The 10751-nt window shown below is 38.1% G+C and overlaps 1 pseudogene; it reads right to left on the minus strand.

Moving 5' to 3' along the window:
* Positions 1 to 9748: 9748 nt before the first annotated feature.
* LOC116597061 lies at positions 9749 to 10428 on the minus strand (annotated as a pseudogene).
* Between the last annotated feature and the right edge of the window lie 323 nt (positions 10429 to 10751).

The raw sequence follows: 10751 nt of genomic DNA on the forward strand, positions 1-10751 counted from the left end.
TCTCAGGATCATGAGATGGAGCCCAACACTGGGCTCCATGCTCTGCACAGTGGCTGCTTGAGTCTCTCTCTCCCTCTCCCTCTGCTTCCTGTCTCTCCAAAATAAATTAAAATGTCTTTTAAAAGTTTTAAAAATTAAAAAAAAAATAGTCTTAAAGCCTGTTGTCAGTATTCAGTTAGCTGCAGTTTTTTGTTAACAGATTCATCAAGATAGAATTCACATTCTATACAATTCACCCATTTTAAAGTATATGGTTTTCAGGTTATTCACCCAGACGTGCAACCATCACCACAATCCATTGTAGAATATTTTCATCATCTCAAAAAGAAAAGCGTACCTTTTAGCAATCACTTCCCAGCTGGCCTATAAACCACTTTATGTCTTTACATATTTGCCTCTCCTGGACTCTCATGCTAAGCATTATTACCACAAGGGAAAAAAAAACAAAACAAGCAAGGGGACTGAAGAAATCTCTTGGAGGTGATGGATATGTTTATTATATTATTTGTGGTGACAGTATCATGAGTATATGCATAAAATCCAAACCCAAAATATATACATTAATATATATATATATTAAATATGTACAACTCTTGCATATTAAATATACCTTAATAAAGCTATAAAAGTAAACAAATATTGCTTTTAATTAAAAAAATAAAGACTTTGTAACTATTGCAAATTAAAGGGCATTAAGAACCATAAAACCTACCAGTAATGTGTGATCAATAAATCAATATTCTTTCTATAAAGGATATTATTACAACATTTGCCACAATTTGAATAAGGTCTGCTGATTAGATAATGACATTATATCATTATAAAATACTACAATTTTGTGTGTGTCCACATTTGGATTCTTAGGTAAAGGACTGGAACTTTCCTTGTAGTAGCTGTTGGACTAAAATTTGATTTTATCGATTAATAATTTTATTTTTAGAAGGACTGTGTAAATGTCATCCTTTCTCTTATTATGTGTAATAGTTACCTATTGCTATAAAACAAGTTACCTTAAAACTTGGTAACTTAAGACAAGAAACATTTTTTTTAATTTTTTTAAAATATTTTATTTTATTTTTTGACAGAGATCACAAGTAGGCAGAGAGAGAGGGGAGGAAGCAGGCTCCCCGCTGAGCAGAGAGCCCGATTTGGGGCTCGATACCAGGATCCTGGGATCATGACCTGAGCCGAAGGCAGAGGCCTCAACCCACTGAGCCACCCAGGCGCCCCAAAAAACATTTTAAATCTGAGTTTTTCAGACCTACGAGTTAAAGAACAGCTGAACTGATGGTTCTGCCTTGAAGCCCCTCATTTTGTAGGGATCAACATAATGGCTGGGGCTGTGATTTGGGGCTTGGGCTGGAGAATTATTCTCCAATGTAGTCCATTCACATGAGCTGAAAAGTTGGTTCTAGTTGTTGGTGGGAAATATAGTCACTCACCAGGTGGGCCTCTCCACAGGACTACTCCATTGCCCCCACCAGTTTGCTGCCCTCCTCCAAAGTGAATGATCCAAGACAGAGAGAAACTCTATCCTTTCAATGACCTACCCTCAGAAGTCACTTGGCATTCTTTCCACTTTTTATTCATTAGAAGCAAGTCCCTAAATCTGTCCTTTTTCCAATTGAGCAAGAGGCAAATGACATCTTATGCAGAGGCCCATTAAACAGATTAACTTGATTGGAAAACTAATTACTTCACACATGGGCTCCACCTTTTGAAGTGGGCCATGGTGGTTGAAGATGTGGTGGACACACTTTAAAATCACTGCATGATCTATTTAACTTCCAAGCCGAAATACTTTATTTGAACAATCAAAAAATCATGATACTAAGTATAGTTCCATTCCTCAAAGAATTTATATATAACTCAAATGGCTCTAAGCGTACTTATTTGGATTATGGACAAAATGACAAATCTTATGGAAGATGCATAAGAAGGTGTTTGCTGGATTCTAAATATAAAGTGACCAGGATTTGCAGATGGTTTGGTAATGAAAATGAAGCAGAAAAAAAAAAAAATCCTTGCAAAATACTCTGCACAAAATTCACCAGACCTTGCTGGCTTTTGAGGCTTACCCACCCCAACCTCACCTTTGTATAATTCATCTAATCATTCCACCACCACCTATCACATTTTATAGTTGAATTTTAATTATGTACATAATTATTTCCTTATGTATCAATTAGCCTTTGCTGTTAGCTTTGTGAAATAAAACAAAAACAATTTATTATTTCTCATGTTTCTGTGGGGGTCTTGGCAATTCTGGTCTAGGGTAGTTAAGCCGAGGGCTGGGTGGTCTAGCTTAGCTTCACTCAAATGTCTGGGGCTGTGGCCATGATGGCCAAAATGGCTGAGCCTCTCTCTGCATGATGTTTGAATGAAGAGAATGAGGTGCTTGAGCTGTTCTCTCTCTCTCTCTCTCTCTCTCTGGTCTCTCACCTAGAATAGCCCATGGTTCTTCACTTGGAATTCTCAGGGTTCCCAGCAGGGAGAAAGAGTAAGCCTCTATAATGGGGTTCTCCAGGGAAACTGAATCAATAAGATATCTAGAGATACACATATGAGAAGATTTTAATTATAGGAATTGATTTATGTGGTTACAGAGAGGGAGAAGCCCCACAGTTTGCCATCTGTAAAATGGAGAATCAGGAAAGCTAGGAGTATAACTCAGTCTCCATCTGAAGGCCTGAAAACCAAAAACAGGAGAGGATGGCTGTCTCTGCTCAAGGAGAGAGCCTTCTTTATTGTTCAGTTAAAGCCATCAAGGGTTTGGATGATGCCCACCCACATTGAAGAATGCCAAGTCTTCCGCCAATTCAAATGCTAATCTCTTCTGAAAACACCCTCACAGACACTCCCAGAAATAATGTTTAATAAGTTCAGTAGACATCCCTTAGCCCAATCAAGTGACCCATTAAACAGCCAATTGTCATAGGCCCCAATATACAAAGACTTTTCCTCTGCTTGAGTTACGTTTACTAGCTTCCTTTGTCCAAAGCAAGCTACAAGGGCAAGTCCAGATTAAATTGGTGAAGAAATAAAGTTCACTGATTGAAGGGACCAGCAAGGTCACGTCATAAAGCCATCTCCATATAGGAACAGGAGGAGTTTTTAATTATCTACTATAAATTGTTTCTGCCTTGTGATTATTGCAATTTTCTAATCTTCTATTGATCATGTTCCTTACTAAATTTTAACACTCTGGACTTAAGAGAATACTACCAGCTACCAACATGTGCCTGAAATACAATGAGTGAGCATTCAAGAAATGTTCTCTGACTTGATAACTCCCATAATTTTGCTCCAAGTTTTCTATGAGGATGCAAATGTATCCTTTTCTAATAGCACCCTTTAACATATACCTTTTCTAGGGGCACCTGGGTGGCTCAGTCAGTTAAGCATCTGATTCTTGGTTTGGGCTCAGGTCATGATCTTAGATTGAGCCGTGTGTTGGGTTCCACTCTCAGCGAGGAGTCTGAGATTTTCTCTCACCCTCTGCCCCTCCCCCCTCAAATAAACAAATAAAATCATAAAATCATATATATATATGTATGATTATGTATGTATATATAGATAGATAGATAGATAGATATCTATATATATAGAAGATATATATATCTTCTATATCATACACCAAGCAGACAGGTGAGCAAGAAATGTATTTACTTGGTTATTTTCCATCAAGTGATCCACACTTCTTGGCTTCATTTACCTACTTGAATTAATCAGCCCACAAGTTTCCTACCTTTGAGGATTTAATGAATAACATGTATGTCCATTTTTCACTTTCTTGATGATGTGGTAATACTGGCAAGCACATAGGCACACTAGCTATTTAAATGCTTTATAGCCTATTAATGAGATTGTACTGCATTCCATTTAAGATTTTAATTATGTTATTTTTCCTTTTTGCTTCCAGCTTGTTTTGGCGAATAAAATTACCCACAGCTGCTTCAGATTGGTCATTCCTTCTGGGAGGAAAACCATATGGAATACTTAGAGCAGGTGCTTGGTACTTGACCAGCTTCTTCCATTTAAACAAGCTTGACTGTGGCACCTGACGTTGGGGTGCCAACCTACAGATGTGTTTGCAAGAATTGGAAAATTGCCTCTCTTATATTACAAGAACTGGTGGACGATGGTTAAAAAGAAAGAAAGAAAGAAAGAAAGAAAGAAAGAAAGAAAGAAAGAAAGAAAGAAAGAAAAGAAACGAAACTTTACTTCCATATAAGAATTTTCTCAGTCAATGTGAGACCACAGTGTAGTAAATTTGGAAACATCAATAGTATCTAAACTGGCAACTGCATATGGGGAGAAAACAACACTTGGGTCCCTTGGCCCTCACATTACCATAATGCCGGGTACGTTAGTCTGTCAACCAAAGGGCAAAAACAGAATTGTTATTGTCCAGGAAAGCCTGCAGTAATGGATTTTTACACCCTTGAAAGAAGCACTTGGAAGAACTGGAGATTATCCAGAGAAATGCAATTAAGGAAAAAAAAATGCCGGGGGTTTTCTGAGGAGTTAAGGCTTCTTAACCTAGAGGGGAAAATAAGTCTGAGAGGTTTCTATATTAATGAATTGAAATTATGAAAAAAAAAAAGTGTTGAGTGCTGTTTTCTGACTCTATGAAGCACTGCCCTAAAAATAATAACAATAATAATAATCTTGACAGGCAACAATAAATATATCAGTGAAACATAATACAAAAAATCCTGACTCTAATTATTGTCAGTGAACAGTACCAAAACCACTTAGAAAGCCTCAAAGACTAAAAGAAAACAGAACAAAACAAAAAACAAGTTGAGTTTTATAGTATATAGTTCTGCCTCAAGGACAGTGGCTGGACTCTATTTCTTCATTTACTAATCAAAATAATAGGTTGTGGAGCCTCTACCATATGTCAGACACCGCCTGTGAGCACAGAAGAGAGGCGTGGTCTCATTCCCAGGCTTCTCCCTGGAGCGCAGACGTCTTACACACCTCAGGTTTGTGCTCTGCACCCAGGGATCTCTAATCTCCTCTGGGTCAAACATTTCTCTGACTTCTTGGCTAGAATAAAATTACAGGCATATGTGCATTAATGATCAAATGACAAGGAGGCAGAAAAGGAGGCAAAACACTGGCATGTGGGCGTGTTTGAGGACAATAGCTGGTCTTTATTTTCTTCTCCTTGAAATACTAATGAACCAGGATAGACTATCTTCTATCTTTGGCTGCTTTTCTATTTCAATTAATTTAAAAACCCTGAGCTTTGGAGATCAAAACTGCTGATTTCTTGCCCAGGGAGATCATTTGGCTTCTAACTCTGGCCAGCAGACCCATAGGTACTGCTGGTCACAAGCAAGAGTGAGAGAGAATTAATGAACTCAGGCACAGCCATAACCTTTCATTTGGCCCAAATTTCACAGCAGAAATATAGGCCAAAATATGAGAATGTTGATAACAGACGATTAGGATTACATGAATCTATGAATCCAAAAACACATCATGCCTTCTGTTAAATGAGTAGAATCCACCCCCCTGCCTTTTTAAATCCATGCACACCAAAGAAGCACTCATATCAATATTTCAGTAATTTTTCTCAGGCTTTTGATAAGGAGCCAAATTTTAGCAACTTTTTTTGACTCATCCAAAATTCTAATATGATTAATATATTATTATAGAATATAATATAAAATGTTAGTGAAAATATTTTCAAGAGGTTGAGGCTTATCCTTTCAAGAACACTGAAATGTGGACATACTACAAACATTTTTTTCAGGAATATCAATACCTTTCTTCAAAGTATTATGTAAGAAAAGATATCTCTGACTTTCAAATGAAGACAGATAATTTTATTTTAATTCAACTAGTGTTGATCAGATGTTTACCAGGTGACTACAGGAAATCAGTGGGTCAGTGGTTAAGAAAGATGAGTACGAGGCACAGTCTTTACCCTCAGGTAGCCGGTATCTAATAGAGGAGCTAAAAAATTGCCAGTTCTGTGGGGCACCTGGGTGGCTCAGCCAGTTAAACATCCGCCTTCAGCTCAGTTCATGCTCCCCCGGGTCGTGGGATCGAGCCCCAAATCAGGCTTTCTGCTCAGTGGGGAGTTTGTTTCTCCCTCTGCCCCTCCCCTGCTCTCTCTCTCTCTCCTTTCTTTTGCAAAAATAAACAAACAAAAAATATTTTTTAAAAAAATTTCCAGTTTTATGATACACTGTACAAATTGGAGTATAATATAAACCATAGATCAGGACTACTGCTGATGACTAAAATTAGCTTAAGGAAAAAAAAAAATGTGGAGAAGAGAAGAATATATTGCTTCACAAATGGCAAATTCTTCAAGCATTAGGAAGTTCACACCCAGCTGGCATTCAAATCATGTTGACAGAAATCTGTCTTTTGGTTATATCTTGGCCCAGAACTGGCTTCATTCTCAGGCAGGCTCCCCTATGTGGTGGCAAAATCACCATTCCAAGTCCCATACTTCTATCCTGCCAGATCCTCAAACCCAGAGATAAGCAAGTCTTTTTCCTAATAATCCTTGCAGTAAACCTGGGTCACTAATTTATTCACATAGCAAATATTCAGCACATAGTAAGTATTAAGCAGTGTTCCAAGCTTAGAGGAAACAGTAACTGTAAACAAAATAAACAGGGTAGCTGCCCTCCAGGAGCCCGTAGTCTAGTGGGGGAAACACACATTAGACAAATACAGAAATAAATATGTAAAATTATTCATGATAAAGGCTACTTAGAGAGGTAAAGCAGGATAAAGGATCGAAAGTGACTCACCCACCCAGCTTGCATCATCTGTTCATCCCTGAAGCATTTAGCAGAACTGTTTGGGTAAGACTAGAATCCATGACTGTGTCTGTACCAAAGAGAGTCCTCTTGGTACCCCCCAAATCACCCAGGAGAAGAATATGGAATACAAATAGCTCCCCCACGAGAAACTCCTGATGCTGTTATGAGAAGGAGGCCTAGCTTCTCAACTGATAAAATGAACCAGACCTCACTGGGTTATAAGAACTATCCAGTGTAAACCCTTCTCACAGGCATGAAATAGTTCACACGGCCTGGGGATAATAAAAGTTACGCGCGCCAGGTTTGAACGCCCATGTGAAAAAGGCCTGGAATGATGGTTAGGATTTAGATAAAGATTAGGAAGGAAAATAGAGTGATAGGAAAGGGACCCAAATCTGAAGAGTTTGGTGTTTGCAGGAGTGGGTCTATAGGGGAAATTAGCCCAAGATTGTAAATGAAGATGTGGTTGCACTTGGAAAGGCCTTGAAATGTTCATCTGGTAGGCAGAGAGGAGACATTAAGGGGTTTTCAAGAATAACATTACCAACATCTGCTTCAAACTTCCAACAGTGCCCAGGACTGGTTGGAAGGGAGAGTGAAAGGAAGGAAAGACAGCCTGGAAACCTGTTGTAAAGGTCTAGGTCAGTGTCTAGGTGAGAGTCAGATCAACTCTGGGTGAAACATAATGGGAACAAGTGTCATATGTGTTTTTGATGTTTCAAGAGGGGGTCATTGGGAAATGGTTCTGCTCTTCCCCGTGGAATGCACACAAAAAATGGGAATGAGGACTGACTAGTACAAAGCGGTTGACAGAGAATTAGAAACATAGTATATTGGGTCAGAGATTCTGCCAGAACCAAGTTATAAGGCCCAAATAAAAGTGAAAAATGCAATCTAGGGCTTGGGGAGAGGTTGGAGCTGGTGACTTAGCTTTAATAATGACCTGAAGAAAAATGATTGTTAGAGCCATCAGAATGGGATAAAATCCCAGCTCGCTTCTTAGACCTTCGCAGACCCTCAGCTCCCTAAGCTCTGAAGGTGAAAATGTCCCAGCGCTCAGTCTTTGTAACCCTTCTCACATCTAACCACACTCTGGTGACTTGATTCAAGCCATATGGTTTTAAATGTGATCAAGCTCAGACCATGCCCCTGAATACCAGAATAAGATATCCAACTACCTGCTCAGCACCTCCCCTTGGACATCAAATAGGTCTTTTGAACTTACCTCCAAAACCAAGTTCATTTTCCCCCAACCCTCCTCATCTCAACAAATGGCACCTCCATTTATCCAGTTATTCCAACCAAAGATTTTGGAGTCATTCTTCACTCTTCTTGTTGTAATATAGCACACATAAACTATCATCAAATTCTATCACCTATGCTCCAGTCAACTCGGGCTATTTCATATAAATGGAATCATACCAGATGTGATCTATTGTGTTCTTTCTCCTAGAATCATGCTTTCAGGGTTTATCCACATGGCAGCGTGTGTCAGTACTTTGTTCCATTTTGTGACTGAACAATACTCCATTAGACTGATATAACACATTTGTTTTATCTGTGTATTCCTTGATGGACATCTGTGTGTCTTCCACCTTTTAGCTATCGTGTGTAGTGCTGCTATGAACATTCCTGAAAAGTTTTGTTTGAAGACCTGTTTTCAATTCTTTGGAACATACACCTAGGCATGGAGTTGCTGGATCATATGGTAATTCTAGGTTTAACTTCCTGAGGAACGGTCAAACTGCTTTCCACAGTGGTTGCACAATTTTAGATTCCCACCAGCAAGATACAAAGATATCAGTTTCTCCACATCCTGCCAACACTTACTTTTTTTTCCCACTTTTATAACCAGTCTAGTAGGTGTTAGGTGGTGTCTCATTGTGATTTTTATTTCCATTTCCCTAATGATTGATGACATTGAGTATCTTTAGTTACAGTGGCTGGCAATTTGTATATCTTCTTTGGAAAAATGTTTACCCATTTTTTAACTAGGATGTTCATTTTTTTTGTTAAGTTGTAAGAATTTTTTATATATTCTATATATTATACTCTTATCAGATATATGATTTGCAAATATTTCTCCAATTCTTTAATTATATTTTCATTATTTTGATAGTGTCCATTGATGCATGAAAATTTTCAACTTTGATGAAACCTAATTGATCTACTTTTCTTTTGTTGCTCGGGCTTCTGGTGTCATATATAAGAATTCTTCACTTAATCTGAGGTCATAAATATGTATTCCTATGGCTTCTACTAAGAGTCGTATAGTTTTAACTCTCACATTTTTGTTTTTTGATCCATTTTGGCTTGATTTTTTTACGATGTCAGATAGGAGTAATCATACTATATCCTGTAATTTAGTTATTTACTCTGTTTATGTCCCATATCTTCCACTAGAATATAAGCTCCACTAGGGCAGAAAGGTATTTTGTTCAATCCTCTAGCTCTAGCCTGACCAAGAGTAACTTGCACATAGCAGAGGGACATTATTTGTAAAATGAATAAATTAATTGGCCAAGGAATGTTCCAAAGGGATGGCAGCTAAGATGATCTTATATCAGTATATTGCTATGTAAAAGATTGTCCCTGATGGAAAAAGTTCAATACATTTTACCACAGTTCTACAATAATGTGCTATAAACACAATAGCTCATTTGATTTTTGTTCTATAAAAAGCAAAGTCACTTGAGATTTTTTTCAAGTTTCTTTTTCCTTATAACTTGGGGGGGGAGAAAAGAAAATAAAAAATCTCATACAACATTTGGAGTTTGCCTCTATGTATTTTTTTATTTAACGGTTTATTATAATTTATAAATGTCATTTTAAAAACATCATCAAACGATGCAGAAATAATATGCAAAAAGTCTGTAAAACAAAACATACTTTAAACATGTTTAAATAGGGGGATTCTCTGAAATTCTGGATTTTTCAATCCCTTTGTTATTAGGTTATGGAGTCAAGCAATGCTTAACTTCAATGGGAGTAAGCCTCCTGGATCTGGCATTCAGATTCCCACCTTTGTGCTGTCTTCTGTCATTTGCCCTTAGAACTTTCCTTTAGGGTTAATCTGGCTGTATGATTAGCATCTTCAAGTTCCAGGTCTTCATTATATCTTTTCTAGAGGAAAGTCTTCCCATTGACATAGTTCTTTCCCATTGCTGTGGCTTTCTAGGCAAAGTAAGCCCCAGATAGCTCTGGCTGAAATAAATATGTTTGCCCCTCATTCTAACCACAAATTAGTACAGAAACTCCAAATGGATGAGTACTACCTTAGTGTATTCTTACATAACAGAAGCTACTCTCCGTACCAGCTGAGCTGTGGGAACGGATTCTTGGTAAATGAGATAGTGTTGCTGAGCTAGTTTTCGAGTTCTGTATACGAGCACTCTGTTGTCTGGGCCCATGCTACTATACACCAAGCCTATATGGCTGGCAATTGGTTCCATGTTGTGTATACTTTACTCATCTTACAGAATGGATTTCTATTTCTTCCCAGTTGCTAATACCACACCATTTGCAGCTCCACCGAAGGAGCTCCTCCACCTACACCAGCCAAAACATTTTCAGTCTGGACAGGTGTACCAGACAGGCTGAATGTAGTCTGAGAAAAGCTGTAACTGCACTCCATCTTTACCTGGAGTGCCCCAGAGTTTGCTTTTAAAGAGCCTTGTATCAAATTGCATCTTGATCACCTTGGATCTTCAAGTGCCCTAGAAGGACCCACTGGCCAATAACTAGATGAAAATTTGATGTTCAGAGTCATAAAGAATGAGTACGTAATTTTGGAATTTCATTCATTGTAATTTTTTCATTTACTGAGAACGTGTCAGATACTGTGGTAGGTGCTAATGGGAAAACACAATTCAAGCACTCCTCAAAGTTTGTCCTAGTGTTCACCATAGGGAAGACAAACACGTGCATTATTAAGCTATGCCCTTAATGTTAGAAAGA

This window comes from Mustela erminea, chromosome 8 (genome assembly GCF_009829155.1).
Source record: "Mustela erminea isolate mMusErm1 chromosome 8, mMusErm1.Pri, whole genome shotgun sequence".
In the NCBI taxonomy this organism is placed as follows: domain Eukaryota; kingdom Metazoa; phylum Chordata; class Mammalia; order Carnivora; family Mustelidae; genus Mustela; species Mustela erminea.